We start from the raw sequence: 20,045 nt of genomic DNA, 5'->3' as shown, positions 1-20,045 counted from the left end.
TCAAACCATCCCTTTTTAATCAGATGCTTAGAAGCTGCGCTAGCTTAGACTGTCCCTGTCAGACACCCTCCTCCTCATGCCAAATATCAGTCCTGGTGTGCCTTTCCTTAGCTACCCTTTCCAAGCCTCTGCAACCTGGTGATATTAGATCTCTGTTCTCTATTGCAGGGGGAGGGATTTCCATGGAGGTGGGGTGCAGTTAGGGTTCACCTGCATGAGAACAGCTCTGCTGATGTGCAAACATCCCCTTTGGGGGCTCCAGGGGATGAAAAGATGGCTTCCCTGGAGGGCTGTGAAACCCATTCACCTGGATAAACCCCCAAGAAATGGGTAGTTCATGGACATGCTCTATCTCGTCCTCTGAGGAGGATGCTGAAATGTTTCCAGGCTTTGCACACAATCAACAAACCCATGAGTAAGCCTCCCCTGTCACAGCTCGTAAGCTCACATATGACTCTGTGTGGAGGTGTGTACCCACACAAGACTGATTGGGCAAGGTGCTGTGTGTGGAGGTGAAGCAGAGTGACCTGCTGGATGCAGACATACCACCAAAACTTCACAGGCATTATTACGTGTTTTTTATAATACATCCCAAGACAAAAAATTGACCCAAGGACCTCAACAAAAGGAATCTGAGATCATGTATGGATTCACCACACCCTCACACTCCCTTGCAGACGCCAGCTTGACTGAGTCCCCAGCCGTCTCCCTGCACACTGGTACAGGGTGGGGGAGAGCCGGGCTTGTCATCTGCACGCTCAGTCCCCTGATGTGACAAGACGTATTTGCCTTTAACCCAGGCAAAGGTTTCACCTGCTCCCACTGCTTCTTGATAAAAGAGTCAGTGCATGAAACCATCGCTTGCCGTGGATATGAACAGATGCAGAGAGGAGAATGGGAACAACAGCAAACATTATGTTCCTCCCAGAGCGGTGCTCCTGTCGCTGCCCGTGCCACATCTGTGTTTTTGAAGGGAAATGTCATAACATTGCTAATCAATAAGAAGAGTGACAGGACCATTTGTCAAGACCGAGCCAGCACTGCAGCTGTTGTAGTCATCCTCTCCCTGGGCTTTGCGACAAGAAGCCGAGGGAAGGACCCGATTATTTGCCTGCGGCAGCCCCCACACACTCGTGGGCAGCCACTGTGCGAGGGCAGCTCCGGCCAGCTTGCTAAGGCACCACGCCAGCCTTGCAGCAGTTGGGCTGAGCGAGTGGGCAAAAAGCCTGGCAGGAAGTATAGAGTTTCGAACAAAAGACACCAGACACCCTGCAAGGGAGAGACGGTCCTGGGTGTCGGAGGAGTCTGTTGACCTTTAATCCTGAGCCCGCTGTTGCATATGCATCACGTTTGAACTGCAGATGTTCCTCGCTGCTCTGCCGGTCAGGGCGACAAGCGGCTGATCTTACAGAGGAGGAGGCAGGGCTCAGAGAGAACTTAATGAAGACTTTAAGCTGTGGGTTGCAATTAAAATGGCCCGGTGGTGTAAGCGTAGGGGGGGGGGTCGCTAAGCTCCTGCAGCTGCTCTGCCTGCAGTAATGGCTGAGAGCTAATGTCCGTGCTGATAGGCACAGCTCTCCTCCACAATGAGAGCAGTCGTGCATGCTGAGGGGCTGTTGGCAGAGGTGACAAAACTGAGCTGCCCTTTCCCACCCCATCAAAATAATTCTTAAATTAGGAAATTTATCTTAATCTGGTGGTCTATCTGTGGGTTGCACTGCCGTGGATAATGCTTCACCACTTTCCCCTAGACAGCTCTGGCCAGTAAATAGAAAATGAATAAATATCGATATAGTGAGGCAGCGGGAAACAGCCCTTCTTTTTCAGACCACGACCTGCTTTTTCATAGGCAGAGTTTGGCCTTCAACATGGTCCCTGCAAGGACAGAAAGCTGCCTCCTGCAAAATAGATATCTGCTTCTCTGTGCCTGAAAACAGCCAATTAAAATAAAATCCACATGTCACTTATCGTGTCTGTACCCAACTGTCAGGATGCCTACAGGCTTAAAATGATACAGGCTCAAGCTTGGATTGGACTCCTGAACTATCCACCAAGTTACAACTAAAATATTGATCCTGTATGAGGTTCCTGAGTTCAACAGGAATTGCTGTTTAACTAACAGCAGCAGTTAATGACACCTGAAGGTTGTCTCCTGACGCTCAGGTTCAGCTCCTGATGCTTGAGCTCAGAGAAGTACAGCAAAACTATTTGTTTTGTAACCAAAGTTTCTTCTAAGTGAAAAGTGCCATTTTTTCTCTTATTCACAGTGTTTTGAAAAAAATTGTCAGTTCTGGCAGTATTTTGTTTCCAGAACTTCTTGTCCCAAAACAAAGCATTCCCATAAGGTTGAAGTGGCCCATGTGAACATTTCTGAAATGGAATCTTTTCAGTTTTCATTTGGAAATGATTTTTTTCCACATGCAATTCATTGTTATTATTTTCAGACAAAAACACATCGACAAGCTTTCAAAGAACAAACTTGGACCAAAATGCTTTGATTTCATAACGGCAGAAAGTTTTGATTGACCCAAAGTAACATTTTATCAGACCTCCATTTCGCACAGAATTTCGCTTGCACACAAATGTTTCCATTTTGTTCAGGAACCAGGAAAAATATTTCCACACATGGAAAGATCTGGTTTACCTTGATCTTACGAGTCCTCCCCAGGCTGGTTCTCCCTCTCCCCTTCTCCAGCTCAGGCGGGAAGCAGGCAAGGTTTTGGTGCTGCCCACTGCAACAGCCATCACTGGATTTCACCCCCTTGCAAAACCACTAATATTGCCCTCTCAGCCTCCACCAAGGGCAAATTCATTAAAGCCGTGAGGTCTGATCAGAATGCATGAAGCGCTACAGAAATGGCCAGGCTTGAGATATAATTCGTCAAAGTATTTGTCGTTTCTCATCTTTTTAAACAAGCTGCAGATCTTCAGACACCTGAGTTCTGGCCTGACAGTCCAAAAAGTGGTCATATAAAGAGATGAAATTTTGAAGAAAAGGGGTAGGTCAAGAAGGTTGAATTCATTTTAAGGAATGATATAGCTTTCATAACAATATATCTACTGCCTGTAATTTATAACCCAGGCTGCCATAATGCTCCTGTATCCCTTTTTGTTTCTGCAGTTCCAGTTCAGTGAAGAATTTTAGCATACACTTTGATTGACATGGCAGATGGTAACATTGTTTGCCGTTAATGTAAACCTATTATTTAATGTATCTGTTAGTTTTATTATTTTTTAACAGAGTACTAGTGACTATAAAGTTTAATTGACCTTTTTTGCCAATAAATAAATCATTGCTGGCTTCAGTGGGGATTCCACTTTTATCTGCCAATAAAAAGCTGAAGGAAAACTCTTACATACATTTCTTCCTTTTTCCTTTCCTCTTTCATCTCCTTAAACCTCTTCTTATGCTGGAAGAAAAAAATATGCAGAGGTGGAATAAGCACCTCTATATATGCATAAGTGAGGGTTCACACCAGTGAAAGAAATGGGGTTTAAATTGGCTGCGTGGTAAATTCTGCCTCTTGAACTCCTGACAGTGGAATTGGGATTTTATCCTGGGGGAACACAGGCTTGGTTCCCATCTTACTTCCATAAGGCTTTGAAACTTCAGAGGTTTTGATGGCACACTCGCGCTTCAAGCAGGTGGAAGGGATGGTGGAATCAGGCTGAATACATTAAAAAAAGAGAAACTTAAGAAAAATTGATCATGAATATGTTTGGAATAAGCTTCCCCCGCTTTACAGTTGGGTGGTAAAAAGAGAATATGCTTTGCAGATTTACATTTTTTACCAGGAGTACATGATTAACACAGACACTAGAGCCCAGCAGCGGCTCAGTGAGAGTTTCGAGGGGACAGCCAGCTGCACTTCACCAGAGTGAGCTGGTGTGGCTCCTAACTGCTTCTGAATGGCTGGCTTGCTTCCTCTTGGTTTTCTCGACTCCCTGATTTAAGACTATCACCTGGCAGATGTTTATTTTCCCTCTAAGCACTTCAGGCCAAAGCCATTAGAGAGCAGAAGGAGAAAACTTGGTTTGGTTACCTGAACCTTTTCGTTTAGCTGGCTCTGAAGGTAAGGCCATCCAACCAGAGAAAAATAAAAGTCTCTTTTTCAAAACTGTGAATTCATTAAGGGAACTTGTATGCAAGAAAAGCGGTGAAGCTGAACAAAACTTAAATTTTGCTGGCTGAGAAAGATTTTCTTATGTTGTTATAAGCATCTGCAGCTAAGACACTGGATTTCCATTTGATTTGGGGTTTTTATGCATTTGACTTCTTAAATATGCACCTCAGGTTTTCAAAGGGCTGGAGTTCAGAAAGAGAAATTTGTAGCTGGGTAGGTAGGAGAAGTAACGAAAAGCCTGTGAACAGCCATACACGGCGTGTGTCATGTCGCCATAAAATAATATGCTCCTCTGGGTAGAATTCCTTAGCTTTTTGCCCTGCCACACATTTCTCACAGTTCTGATTGTTTGAGAAGTAACAAACTAACGTATGTATATTACATATGCAGACCAATGACACAGACAGCACAGAAAAGCCGAACTGGGCAGTGGGATTTCCCTTTTTTTTTGCAATGATCACCACCCCAGAGAAGCACAAAGCAGAACCATCATTTCCCCTTTTCTTGTCCTATTCAGTAGAAACAACTAAAATTGAGAGTGACTTCACTGAAGGTGAATCTGGTGGCAGGCTAACCTCAGTGAATAGGACCTAATCCAGCTATTAATAAATTTCTGTGTACAGTAATCAGAACAACACATCTTTTATATGCTGTGGAATTGCTACATCAGGGTGAGATCAGAGGGGCTGCTTCAAAAGTGGTGTTTTGAGGAGCTGGAATAGAGAGTTCCTATGGCACCAAACCCTGGCTGTACCAGTGACCGCTCCTTCAGAATCCCCTGGCTTTCCACCAGAGAGCCAGAGGATACTCCTTGACAGTACAATCCCAAAGAGAGCAAGGCTCTGACGTGTTAATGTGCAAAGCCCTTTTGGAGGTGAGAATTATTACTTTTTATGCTGTGGTTGTGATGCCGTTTCTGGGACCAGTGTCAGGCAAACAGGCAGGTGTTGTAGCTACACTGGTGTTATTGTGGAAATGCGGCTGTGATGGGCCGTAGGGAGTCAGGGAGCAACGCACTTAGACCTGCATGCAGCGACTCCACTCCCATGGCACAACTCGTGCTGTGTTTTGCCATCCAGTTAATGGTGTAGTGAAAAGAAAAAGTGGGCAGTAATGGACTGACAGCCTTGGGGTGGGTTACAGTCTCTTTTCAGTGGTATTTATTCAAAATTCTTTTCAGTGTTATTGGAATAATTTTTCTCCATCTTTCCTATGGGCTGGGAATAATTAATCCTATATGTTGCTATAACCTAATTAATCAGGTTTGGGTAAGCATGGCTAAATCCCACATTTTAGCCTATTTGTAGAAATTCTTATTTGCCCTTTTGCCTTGTCTACAAACTTAAGTGATATCAGTCTGGTTTATTTTCTGTGAACTTGGAAGGCCTCTTGCTCTTGCAAATCAAAAATAATAAATTTATTTCTCTGCCAGAAGTGACTCATTGCCTAATGTACCTTAACACACACTATATTCTTTTGCCACTAGAGTCTGGGTGGAGGTGGTTGTGTCTGTCTTCAGATTAGGGCTGTCTCCTTTCATCATATTAGCTTTAATGCACTGAGGTATTCCTAGGACAACTCATCTCTTCTTTAACATCATATTATCCGTGAAAAGAGCCTCTGCTATGCAGAGATGACAACCTATGAGAGCTTTTTCTCTTGTCAAGGAAGCCAAATTAGAGGAGGAAACTGCTTCAAGATTGTTTGGGAAGGTATGGAGCTCACTGGCCTTGATCCACTAAGGCAAGAAAGCATTGTTTTTACTTCAAGCACACAAGTATTTGACTTCAGTGGGACTATGCAAGCCTGTAACATATACATGTATGTGAAGACTCTTCTCAGAAACTGCAACAACAACAATTCCTCTGTGGTTTCCTTTTCTTTCAGACTACCTACCAACATCTCAGTTTATTAAACAACTCCTCACTGTTCTGGCAAGTGACATGATGTACAGCTTGAGCCCCAGAGTCTTGAATCTGTGTCTGACTTGAAAGTATTTCTATTTCTGTGCTCTGCTCCACCTCTGGAGATCCATTATTTTTGTTTGCTCTCTTCTTTTTCTGTGCTCCTCCTTTTTAGGAGCAGCTCTGAGACTTGCAGAAACAATGCACAGAAACAACACAGTTCCTGTAAAATTCAGGTTTTCCACCTTGCCACAGCACAGCATTTTGCAAAATAGGCTACAAAAATTTATATTAAATCTTTTTATTTAATTTACACCAATGGGAAGGAAAGAGGAAGGCACTAAAACACCAAGCAGCTCCTAGGAGCAACCTTTTCTGACAAGTCAGCTGGTTTGAAAGTAAGGGCCTGATGACCTCATGTCATTTACTTCAGTGTGCCTGAATCTACCACTACATCTCATTAATGCTGCACTAAAATGCATAAAACATTTTACCATCCTCACACTTGCCTTTCATAAATGAGAAAAACTGTTTTATGTGACTGAGGAGCAGCTCAGTATCTTGCCGCCATGAGATGGCAAATACCACTCTGGATAGGTATAAATAGTCAGAGGATAATTACAGTAACTTCCATTTGTCCCTCTGATGTGACTGGGCAGTCTTTAGGACAACACTGAATTTATTCTGTGTTCAGAACATTATCCTGTGAAGTTTTCCTATGTCGGCCAGGATGATTTGAAAACAACATATCAGCTTTACCAGTTTGCTCTGAATAGTGATGGCAGCAACTCTTCATAGACCAGTTACAGCTTTGGGCCTGTCTCCCAAATGTTTCCCCACCAGGCAGACATTTAGTGAGCTACAGGTGTGCTTATGAGTTGCTTATGTCAGTGTGGGTTTTCCATGGGATGATAATGTGGTGAATAAGTTACTCTGAGAAGATGACTGAGATAACTACATTTAAAATTAAACACATAGGAAAATCTGGGCCATGGTATTTTCAGTCTTGTTATAGAGATAATAAAGCCTTATAACTGAGAACTGCATAGATTTGCAAGTGCCAGTGTAGGATGTGAGCTCTGGTTTTTAAGCTCATTGCTGCTCACTTACTGCTTAGTCTGTGCCAGATGAAATAGGGAAAGTTCTAGTGACAGAAATGGTGAACACATTATTACCTGCCATCTGCAGTCCTTCCTCTATTATCCTGCATGGCAGGGAAGTGCTCTTCCATCTTGCAGCAAGCCCTGCAGTGAGCTCATTTCTACCTCTTCCAGGTAGTCTTGGAGAGATCCTAACTCTGCATCTGCAGAGGCACAGGGAGAAGGGTCTAGACTGAAGGACAAAGTAAGTAAATGTTCACAAAAAATAAAATACTGAGGTGTTTCTTTGACATCAGTAACTCTTCCCATGACCTGTATTGCCTTGTTCCTTACCTCCAATGTACATAATTCTCAACAGCTGAAGTGATGAGATACTTGACATTCAATGTAGGTGAATTAAAGGGTATTATCCCTCTATCACAGAGGAAAGATGGAAAGCAAGACTAGCCCATAGTCATAGATCATGTTTCCTGGCATGTATCTACAGTGAAGAGCTGCCCGGGGAGAGGTTGTATTGCAGGCACACAGGGACACCCTGCAGCCATAGCAGTTGGCATCAGCATCCCAGAAACCATTTTCCTGTCACGGCATAGTCTAACAGCTGAAATCAGGCCCACCATCTTTGGCAGTTCTTTCATAAGTAATTTTCTTGCCTTCCCTCTCTAGAAGGTCTTTCAGACAAAACAGCCTAATGCTCTCAGTGAACATGTAAGCAACTTATTCAATGAATCTCTAATCTCCCAAGAGCACTATTATATTGCTACAAAGCTCAGAAGAATATTCCCCAAGTTTTCAGAGATGCGTTTCAGGATAAATAATTTGCTCAAACTGTGTTCCCCTTTTTCTGGCAGACTCAGCTCAACCATGAGTCCAAACAGAGGTATTAGACTAATCACCAGCTCCTGGGAACGGAAACCTTCTCCCTCTTCCAAATACACCAATCCTTATTTTGCCTACCAGCCTTTTCTCTTACACAGGGATCTCAGCTGGAAATAATTGGCAGCCTGCACAACTTCTGCTTGCTGCAGCTTTTAACACTGAACCTTCCTGATCAGACTTTGGGAAGTATTCATCTCATCACCGATCCAAGTAGTATTTAAAATCAGCAAATGCATATGAATCTAGCATGACCTGGGTATGAGCTTCTTGAGGAGAGATATTAGAAGCTTGGGGCTCCAACAGGCCTTTATCAATTAACTTTACAAAGGACTAATCCAATCAAGCACCACAGCAGAGAACACAGGAATATATACTGTCAGCGAACAGGACAGAGATAACATAAAATCCATCCTGATAGCAGAAATATTGCCAATGATGCTGATAGGCAAGAAAATCGATATAGAATAACGTTGAGCACTGTATTATTCCTGCTTTAGGTACCAGCTGTGTCACTGAGTCATCTCCTCCCCATCAGGAGTCAATGTTGAAAGGGTATCAGTGCAAGGAGGGGAACACAGCATTGGAAGGACTTGAATGTGCCTGTCTTCTGCATGTGAGGTCTGCAGGTCTACTCTCCTCAGATTCAGCCTGTGCTCTCCGTATGCCTCAGACCAACAGGTATGGATTTAGGCACCTTGCTGATAATCCTGCTCTTCAGGCAAACTTTCCTAGTCTGGAGAAACAGATTCAATTATTCCTCCCCACTGTCTAAGACTGAACTTTCAGCTACTGAAGTGTTTCTTCTTTGAATGTAATTTCTTGAGGTGGTGCTTTATTTGGCTTGTAAGTGATCACAGAAAGTACAAATTCATAAAGTAATAGCAATAAGTGTTTTGTCTTCTATCTTGATATTTCTCTTTTTACTGGCACATCAGCATGTATGTGATCCAATGGGTCATACTGGATTGATGAAGTGAGCATCATGCTAGGATACATTTGACTTTTCAGCGTGACTAACTAGGTGCCTCTTTAGAGCTGGATCAAGTGGTAGTGACTGTCAAGACAAGTCCGAAGCAAAGTTCAGATGGGTGTGCTTGCCACTATAGCAAATATCTCTGCCACCATATCCCTGAGACAGTAAAGCACAGAAAAATTTGCTTTGTGAAGATACAATCATGTACAAAACACCCATCCCACATCTTGTGACTCCTCTACCTCTGAGAATGCCCAGATCTCCAGAGTAACCAGTAGGTTTGAGTTGCTTGTGCACTATTTGCACAGGAGTGTTCCAGAATGAAGTGCTCTACAGGTACACAGGACACCAACACATAATGCATTTATGTGGTTGTCTGTCTATATAGAAACCCTTCTTTTGCCAAGCATTCCTGTGGCAACAGTCACTGAACAGAGATGGGGTCAGATGCTGCTGTTCAAGAGTACATAACGTTATTATGGGGCCTTGTAGGACTAATTGCATTTCTTGTACTTTCTGTACTACAAGAAGCTCATATGCAGGACTCATATGATATCCTTACTTCTTATGCCTTGGACTCAAAGGTGCACAGGAGGGAGCACATACTGGCTCAGAGGGGCAGGGAGGTGGGGCCTGCCCTTGCATCACGAGAGGGGCTCAAGTTGTCTGCAGTTCCAGGGAGATACACGGGGGAGGTAGGTTTCACCAGGAGCTCTGGGGCTTAGCTGCAAACAAGTCTGCCTGTTGGACCAGCTGAGAGCACTGCATCCCAGTGCAGTCCTGCCTCTGCTCTGTCTGGGCAGCCGAGCCATGGGCTGCTGGTGAGCATGCTGGTCGGCATCCCTTCCTGCCATTCAGGCTTGCTCTGACCCCACTCATGAAACCTGGGACAATGCAAGGACCTCATCAGGCAGCCCCTTGAGGTCAGGTTTGATTTCAGGGGAATGTAGAGCAGCAGCCAGAAGACAGCAATTTCCTATTGCATTCTGGCAATGAAATTACTCAGCATTTTGTGCCCTCCTGCTAATTAAAAGACAACTTTTTGCACTTTTATTTATATTTTCACAAGTGTTCATTTGGGAGACCTGTTGTATTTAGTTTCCCTCATCATTATCATCACCCTTATTATTCTTATAGCCCTGAGTTGTTAAGGGAAACAGCCCTTTGCTCTATCTATTCTCACACCTGATTGTTAAGGGAAACAAAGCCTTATGTTTGAAAATAGGCTATGCCCTTCTGAGTTGTAGTGATATAATCAATCCAAAAATGGAAAAAAAAGTACAGTGATAATACAATAGTCAGTCAAAAAGTCTGAAAAGCAGAGATGGTACAAGTACTCACTGAAATTAGGAAAGAATTCAATGGGTCCAATAAAAAAATAGTAGACAAGGAAAAAAGCTTCACACTTTTACAGATGTGTTCCACAAAGTGTGCTTTTGTTCCTAAAGTTTCTGGATGAAGTTTGAGCTCACAGCTCTTATGAACTGCCCTCATGTTCCCAAAGGCAGAATTTCATTTTCCCTCGAGGGAAATAGTCAACAGGAGACACTATTGAACCATTAGATCAGTGCCCAGATCTAGCCAGGCTTTAAAAAAAGAAAGTATGCAGCCACACTAGCCTTTAAAGACCCCTGTTTAAAAAATTTTGGATACAGCAGGAAAAGAATAAAGGTTATAGTGTGAAAAGATTTCAATAGAGAGAAAAGAATCAAATGTCTGACAGCAAAATGCTAGTTAAAAATAAAGATAATCATGGAAGGATGATTAGGATACTGCAAAAAAATTATACACACCAATTTGAAATGGAAAAACAATTCTTACTCTATTAAACTGGGCTTTTATAACATTTCACTGCTTCTAGATTTGCAGAAATATTTCTGTACACTTCAAATCCCCTGCTATTCATTGTCTTCTATGCTTGATGAAAATTGAAAAGACCATATAAACCTATGAATAGGGATGTTTGCATGTATTTCCTATTTCTCATTTCACTCTATGTTGGTGAATTGTATAATCAGGATATTTCATCTGATTATTTTTTTTCCCAGTCAGTACAATAAGTACATTTCAAATCAAGTTTGGTATGCACTTCCTGATTTTCTTTTGGAGGTCATTCAAAGACAATACCGACATTGTCATCTCATTTCATTCTTTGAGGAGAACCTATTTTGTTTGAGCCAACAGAGATCTCCCACTAAGGTACAATAGAGAAGAACATTGTCCTACTGTGATTAAAGCTGTGTTCAGGGCAGCAGTTCCATTTGGCAAAGGATTTTGAGACTCTGACCTTTATCTTCCGTTCAAATTGCAATTGCCTCCTCCCCCGCCCCTGAATGCATGAATTGTCTTTGAAATAAGAGAAAAGCAAAACAAAATAATGTTTTCAGGTAGGTTAATTGTCGGAGTCACCATTAGCCGGGGTCCTTATTTCTCCGTGCGGGAACAGAAACGACGCAACACCAATGTGATGATCAGGTCGTCCATCTTTTTTATTATTATTATATATTCTATTCCTTTTCTGGTTACATTTATACTCTACTAAGTTCCGTACACGCACTCATCTATCTTCTAATAGGCTACAGGTCATCTACACGCGCTGTTCACGCGCCTCTACAAGCATTTGCATTGGTTAATTGCAATTAGCACGTAAAGCCCAAAACTTGCCAAAACTCCCTTATCTCATACCCTGTTTTGCTCAGACCTGTGTGCTTTTGCTGACCACAGGTGTTTCTCACTTATCTGCTATCTTGTGTGTTTTTGCCAGCCTTATTTTGCTGGCCTTGTCTTCGTCCTTGCATTCTTCTGCCTGCACTAACTTTCTCCCAGTGCGGCCCAGACTCCTACAGTTAATAATCTTTTTTTTTTTTTTTTTCTTGAGATATAGTTAGCACTAAATGAGAGTTTTGTGGAACAGACAAATCCTTGTGATGAAGCTCATGAAACCAAGCAATGTCCCAAAGAGGTGTCACTGGGAGAGGACCTCCAATATAGGACATCTACTTGCCTGGTTTCCCAACAGTTTATCACATGGGTGATGGGACACTGAGTCTTCCCATTCCCTTAGGGCAATGTTACTTTTCAAGCTGACTCGGGTCAGTGAATTTCAGTTTCTGTGCTCTGCAGCTTCCTTCAGTCTGGGACAGGAGCCCTCAGGGTGCTCGTCCTCCTTTTAGAAACCCCAGGGAGGTTAGTTCAGCTCTTCAGCTGAGTATCTGGACACTGTTAAATCCTTAGCTTGCGCTAGAGCTATCAGAGCTCCCAGGGTCTCTGAGTTTCCTCTAGATAGAAGTGAGAGGGAACTGGGAGCCTGCAAGCCCTTGGATGCTGATTGAGTGATTCAGCTGCCTCAGGGAATTAATGCATTCTCTCAAGTGTACATGCTCACTGAATATATGTAACAAAACATTTAAATTACACCTAAATGAAACCCTGCCTGATTTTCCATGGGTAAATTGAATGACTCTATCTTTCATGTTGAAAGAAATTCCCTTCCTACTGCAAAGTGGCTATATTTATCATGGAATGAACATTCTGACTTTTGAATAGTGATATTTATAACTTAAAGCTCACATTTTTTAAAAATGCCTTTTATTTTTTTTTTTTTTAATTAGAACATCAGAAAAGCTCATTTAAAATATTGGAAACATAGTGAAAAAACATTTCCCGTTTCTCTTCCAAAACTTTATTTTGGCCAAGTCAGATCAGTTTTGCAAAACATTTTGTATTTGATGAAACTGCACATTCTGAGGGAATGACAGTCTGCCAAAGTTTTGGGGTCCAGCTTTAACTGCAGATCTGACAGCCACAAAAGGGCTGAGCTGGGCAGAACGCCATCAGTGGAAAATCCCGTAGATTTCTGTTTCTTCCATGGGATTCATCTGGACGGTGTGAGGAAAATGGAGCTCATTTTGTATCCAAGTCTAGGGGTTTGATTTACCTCTACAGAGCCCTTGCAAATGTCTTTGGAGCCGTGAGGGTTTAAGTCAGTCCGGCAGGACACAGCTCGTTCTGGCCTCTGCCCAGGAAAGCGTTTAAGCACATGCTTAACTGAAACCATGCCGTTAGTCCCCTTGTGGGCTGCACAGCCCAGGCAGCTGAATGGGACTTTTCTGCAGCGTCTGGTCCTGGGGAGCACATCTGGGGAACACATTCGGCCGAGTGAACTGTTACACTCAGTGCAGGTAGGGCTGCGGTGCAGTCTCAGTTGGGGTTGTCTCTAATGATGTACACGTATATCATCTAGCATAATGGGGCCATGACCTACCCTAATAACTACACACACGCATACAGAGCCTGCATAAGAAGAACGTTGTTTGAGTTGCGGTGTAAAAGCACACAGAAATAACTTGTGGCATACCCTGACTGAAGTTACTTAATCCACTGCCAGAGGGCAGAGGAGGTGTAGTGTAATGGGGTAATTTATCTTTAGCCAGGGCAAATGAGGCGCTAATATTAGGAGTCCGTCTGCCTTGAGAAAGCTGAGAAAGGATTTTCTTTGCCCTTTTTTCACAAACAGCTAAGAACATTAAGCCATTCATGAATTATGCCATGTTTTGTCCAGAAGAATGTCAGATAAGTGTTGCATAATATACTCTATTTACTGTACCACTTACAGGCTGTACCACTTACAGGCTTTTTCAACCTCAGATTACTAGGCAGACATAGACTGCAGCTGGCAATGTCCTTTTCTCGCTGAGATTATAGTCTTTTAATAAAAAACTACATTGCTACTTTGTCCCCAGCTGCAGCAACACAGATAAAATCAAAGGTCAAGTTATAGTGATCCTGTTCAGATCTAAAAATTAATGAACGCCAAATTCACAACTAGTTCTTAATCCAAAGACTTCTCAGAGTGAAAGGTTTTTTTAATGTCATAATGATATCCCTTGTGTCCCCGAAGCACCAAGAACTCAGTCATGGACCCGTGGGTCATTGAGGCCCTCCTGGCTCCTAATTGTCTCATGGACCAAAGGACGGCACATGCTCTTTGATGAAAGAGCTTGTTTGGAAAATGAGTAATCGGCAGATAGGAGCTGATGCCAGGAGCTAATTGGAAGCAAGTGGTGACTTGTGGATACCACTCCAAGGTACGGTTGTGATCTGCTTTGGTAAGAGAGTCATCTGAGTTATAAAGCCCTTACAATCAAATGTTAGTTATCATTGGAGCCCTTGCAGCAGGGCCGGGCCGAGCTGCCTGTGGGCAGGCCCCACTGGGGAGGGGCTGGCATGCCCTGCCAAAGGTGGTGCCACCAGCAGCCCTGTCCCTGCTCAAGCGGGGGGATGTTCCCGGGCACAGGCCGCCCTCCTCTCCAAGAGGGGAGAGAGGAGAAGAGCCCATCATCCTCCTGTCAGCTCGTTCTCACCCAGGTGGTGCTGAGAAGCTGGACAAGTGTCACTTGACTAATGGTTGGACTAGATGATCTTCAAGGTCTTTTCCAACCTAGATGATTCTGTGATTCTGTGATTCAGAGATGGTCTCACTGTTCACAGACATATACAGCCCAACCCACCAAGTGCCTTGAGTTGTATATAGCCTCCTGTTTCCTGGGAAGCAAAATTTGAAATGTCACTAAAACAGAAAGAGATGTTCTGCCTTTTGCATTGTTATAAGGGCTTTGCAATGCAATGGACAGGGTCACTAGAATAATTTTTGACAGGGTATGAAGACCTGCTTGTCCTAAACACCTACTGTGGTATAACATCACTCTCAGCAAGTGCAATTGTCGAGCCACAACCTGGAAGCTCCATGCTAGTAAAACTGGAATATAAGGAACAAGATGAAATTATTAAAGACTCAATATTTTTTCATAGTTTGCCTTCAATAAGAGACACAGGTGCCCCCTTACTCTCCCAGGATCCATTCCATTTTGTTTTAATATTCAGTACATGCTTGTTGTCATCTTGGCTGTTACAACAAAATGTCAGCAGAAAGTCTGTGAGAAATGCCCTGTTAGCTCACTGAGTCCCAGACCCAGCTGCTTGGAATTGGCTGGAGACTTTTTTAGTTTTTGAAATTAATAATTTGAAAATTATGCTCTCCCTGCTCATAATGACTTCATTCTGTCTTCAGAAGTAAAAGAAACTGTTTGAAACAGCAGTTGCTACATCAAAGTAGGTCTCATTAAGTGATATTGTAATGCACAAGCACAGGTATTGGTGTCACAGATGCTATTTTAGAACTACTTAACTGCAGAAGTAATGATACAACAGAAGGTGGGAGTGAACATTAGCAGTGATCTTTATTCTGCTTGATGTTCTCAGGTTATATCAGATTCTCTCTTTGTTGTACATTTGCTGCAATGTACTTACTACATTAAACCTCAAGAGCAAAAATTAAGAGCAGCTACTGTCACATGCATAAAATGTAGAATAGATTTATTTTTGACAAGGACAAGTTTCTAAAAATAATATTATGCCATGCCTACAAAAATGTAGTAAGCTCTCAAACCAGATTCAACCCAATCTCTTCAGTAGAGCCCTGGTTAAGAGAAATAATTCAGGTTGCTGGGGGTTTTTTTCTTAATTGCCTTCAATTAAGAGGTAGTGTTGAAAGGAACGTTCCACATTTAACTCGTTCTTTGTGCAGATACAGTAACTCCTTGCCAATGCACTGTATTAAAGACATCGTTTTCTAATGAGATGTGAAGCAAAGGGAAAGACATTTGCAGAGGTTATGGGAAGAAGACCTGGAAGGCTCACATGGAATTTCAGATCCACATCAAACACTGCAAGCAATAGAAAGTTCTCTATGCATATTTCACAAACAGCCAGTAGCTCCAGTTTTCCAGTGCCCTGGGTTACATTTTAATCCAAAGGCATAACACTCTCACTGTTTAAATAGATGATCAATCAGAAAGGCCATTCTTGGGTTCACTTACACTCCACATAGCCATGGTCAACCATTCAGTACCTTTGACCTGACCTTTGAACGGAAAAATGCAAAGACAGCAACAGCCGGGTTTAGAAAGAAAAGCATCTAACAAAAAGGCAGAGAAACATTTTCATAACAATAGGAACTGTTTCATAAAATGCTGACTACAAGCTAGACATAGAAATTTGCCTGTTACGGGATGAAACTGTTCAAAGGGTTAGTCAAATTCGAGGAAAGTTTTAATATGCAGCAGCTGATGAAAGCAAAAGCTTGCAGGGGTTAACTTACAGCCATGCAAAAATTATTAGGTTAATGACTCTAGTATGTAATAGAGACTGTCTTTCTGTTGTGGCTATGCTACGATATTGCCTTTGCCATTTTTAAAGGCAACGTTCTTGATCTGAAATTGAAAATACTACATGCATGCAGCACAGAAATATGGAGGTAATTCAACTGGTCACATACTGGCCAGCTTTTCTTAAATCAGCACTTTGAAATGAATGTGTCTTTCAGATCTGGCATGTGTTTGTTATTTGTGTGGTTTTCTAGAGGTATTGTGATTAAAATACCTGTTTGCCAATTGCCTCATTTGTCTTGGTTTATCAGATTACAAGATTAAATTACAGTCTTCTAACCTTTAAGGGAGTTTGGATGTAATTCACTTCTTCTCTCTCCCTTTCTCTCACTGAGATTACATTAATTTCTAACTCTGTGAATAAACTAAATTTATTTCATGGAAGAGTAATCAAAATGATGTTCACAAATGAAATATCTAGGAAATTATATAGTAGATATTTTCAGTTGTATGGGTCTTGGTGTGGATTTGGAAACTAGTACATCTTTTTGTATGTGCTATCTTTATGAATTTACTAATTTTACAAACAATTAAGCTACGAGCTTTTTGAAAACTGGAGTCCAAAATTATATCTGCTGCAAGAAGGGAATTCAGCAGTTCAACAGGGCACATTTCTTGCAATGCTGAAACATTCATTTGTATTTCTTAGCCCAGTTTGTGGAAAGCATATGATGATACACTCTTGATTATATGTAAGTGGCTTGTACAGCTGGAATCTCAAAAACAAAAAAAGGAAATAGAGTAAAAGACAAGAATGCTGCAATGCATGTAGTAATTTAAGATTATAGTACTCAAAGAGTCTGGTGGGAAAAAAAGCAGTTTAAGATAAATCTTCGAAAAGTCATCTTCAATGAGCACTCAACTGTTCATGTTTTACATTGATAGATATTGTTGCATTTTGAAAAGGATTATTTACTTCTTGCAACATATGGACTCTACTTTTATCTCTAACAAAGTTATTATATGCATGAATATCTATGCTTTACAAGATATATTTCAGGAACTGATCTGCAAATTCTTCAGTTTACACCCATAATGATAAATCAGAGTTGCTTCAGCACCAGCCTCCCCGCGGTGAGTCCATTCATAAATACTAGTTTGTGCAAACGTGTGTGTATGTGCACGTGTGGCAGGACCATCACCTTTACCAGCCACTTTTGAATATTCATCCCTTTTCCTTGAACAAACAGATAAATCAGCATTATAGACGCAACACATTTTTATTCCTCTCTGTCTGCTCAGTTTTGCTGCTGCCCGTCTCTTGGCCTGGGGTTTGGGTGGTGCAGGGGCAGGAAGGAGGCAAGGCACTTTGGTTCCAGCCCATGCCCTGCAGCATCGCCAGCACCCCTGACATGGGGCCACTTCCTTGGGGCACCCCAATGAGGACAGAGTGGGGACAGCAAGACACAACCCATGGCCCCCTCCTCTCTATACCAGCACCCTGTTGAGGTTGCTCCTGCAGCAGTTGGCCATGGGGCATCCCTGGTTAATGGTCCCCTGCAATGCCTCCCAGGGTGTTCCTCACTCCTCCCATGCCATCAAGAGCTGCCCGTGGGACAGCAGTGCCTGAGCCACGTAGGGCTGACAAATCACCCAGGCACCTGTGCATCCCTGGGAGCACCCCACGTGATGTACAGTGCCCACCTATGCACAGGAGCAGGAGAAAAACCCTGGCAGCCCTGGCGAGCAGCAGGGCAACATACCTTCATTTTGTGGTCTCCATGCTCAGAAGGTCTCTGACAACCCTGTCCAAACAATCCCGTTGGACAAAAATGCAAACAACTTCACACACAGGAGGTCTTCTTAAAAATGCCTTTCATTTCTAGAAGGGGAAAGATTTGGGATCTGGGTTGTGGTAAATTAACATGCTGACCTTTTATCTTGAGAGGCCACCGATGTTTGAAGACAGCCCAGTTCTTGAATGAAATTACTTTGGGTGGTCCCGGTCTGCTTAGGAAAGAAATTTTTTGTTGTGCTGAAAATAAGGGCATGAGAGTACACAGACATAAACACTGAATTCAATCTCTCTGCAAAGTGAGGGAGGGGGCCTTAGGCCAAAACAGAGGTGCATTAACGAGCTTACATCAACCAAAAGAAATGACTAAGTACCTGTGAGTTATACTGGTATTAACTGAGATTGTCATGTATGGCTCTATTGATTTAATGTAATAGAAAATGCACAGTGTGATAAAATAAGGTATTAACATCCTTTTATCAGCCAAAAGTAATTTTCAAGCATGAATATATTGTGAGTGTATGAAATTGAAACTCACAGACAAATTCTGAGAAAATTACTCTTATTATTGGCAATTTCAAATAAAAACAGGAATAATGATGTGGTTTATGTCTGTGTTTGCAAAGTTCCCCCACCAGAAACTTCAGTACCACAGACTTGTAACAGGTAGGAAATAAGAAACTTTGTAGTAAATCCCTGGCCTTCCTTTCCTCATACCCAGCTCTCCAGAAAGAGAGAGTATTTAGGAAATATGAAATTTTGGGACATGGTGCAGATCTTTGCACAACCCAGACTACCTTTTCCTGTTGTCAGATGTTGGGGGTTCTTGTGTTTTCTTGCCCCCTCTTGCCATGATGGATCTGCAAAGCAATATCACCTGATCACATTACTTTCTGTTACCATATGTCACTTAAAAAACAAATTTTAGAAAACCTAAGCCATACAGCAAGCCTGCTGGCTTCTCAACCTGCTTTGACATATGCCGGAGAAGATTTAAAGCTGTCAGATTGTTGGATGGTTGCCACGGGATTGCAAAGAGGGGAGAGAGAAATCCCCAGGCAAGATGCAGATGGGCGGCTGGCTGCAGTGGCTGGGCTGACCTTGTTCTCAGGGTACCCAGCTGAGAAAGTACCCCTGAAGATCTTGTTTAATATTACTACCTTTAAGCCTTATTTACCTTGACATTTGGGGCAACTTAGATTAGGAAACCAGCATAGGATATTAGTCTAAATCAACATGCAGACAAACACCTGAAGTGGCTGAATTGCTGCCTGAACTCTCTGCCTGACCAAAGCAAGTATAACTCATTACCCTGGGGTAAATATACAATGCAATACACGTGGGAACTGTACATGCGTGCCCTTGCCATGTCTGCTTTCTATTTGGCTAAACACACATGAAACTGTCACCGGTGCTCCTGCTTTGGTTGACCTCTGTGCTATTTGAACTATTTGTCTTGCTGGTTGGAAATTTTCTGAGCAAAATAGACTAATTGGCCTTGATTAACAAGCATCTGGTGTGAGTACAAATGGTTATTTGAGCAATAATGAGAAAGAACATGGGGAAGCGAGTTGGCAGACTAATTTCTGGCAATTGATCTGTTCCCCATCCCCAGGCTGATGAATTCCTTTTTCTGGCAAGGTGGGGGAGGTGTTTTTCTCTGCAAGCAGCTTGTAATCCTGGCTTTTTTAAACCACACTGCTTGGCATGCTTTCCCATTGCTCTGCCATGCAAACTGGGGTCTGCAGCCCAGCCCTTAATGGTATGCCCCGCATGTGGGCATGTGAAACTAGACTCTGTCGTTTGCAGTCATGGTCTTCAGTAAAAATGCTAAATGTTGCAAAAGCAGGCATAATTTTCCCCATATCTTTGTACCTGATTTCAAGTCTGTATAATGGCTGTTCTTAAATAATGCCTAAAACACATTGGCACCTTGGATGATTAAAGCTTGGGATTTAAGATTAAATAAGTAAATAAGCTTTCTGAAACTTAGAGCTACAGATAACTCAGCACAGGTTCAAAATATATTTCTTGTTTCCTTTAGCTGGGTGGGTTATTTCATATGCCTTCAGGGGGGAAATAACTTTCTTTTCTCACATATACA

This window comes from Strix uralensis, chromosome 1, assembly GCF_047716275.1.
Source record: "Strix uralensis isolate ZFMK-TIS-50842 chromosome 1, bStrUra1, whole genome shotgun sequence".
Classification (NCBI taxonomy): Eukaryota; Metazoa; Chordata; class Aves; order Strigiformes; family Strigidae; genus Strix; species Strix uralensis.
Note: the sequence above shows the minus strand (reverse complement) of the source record.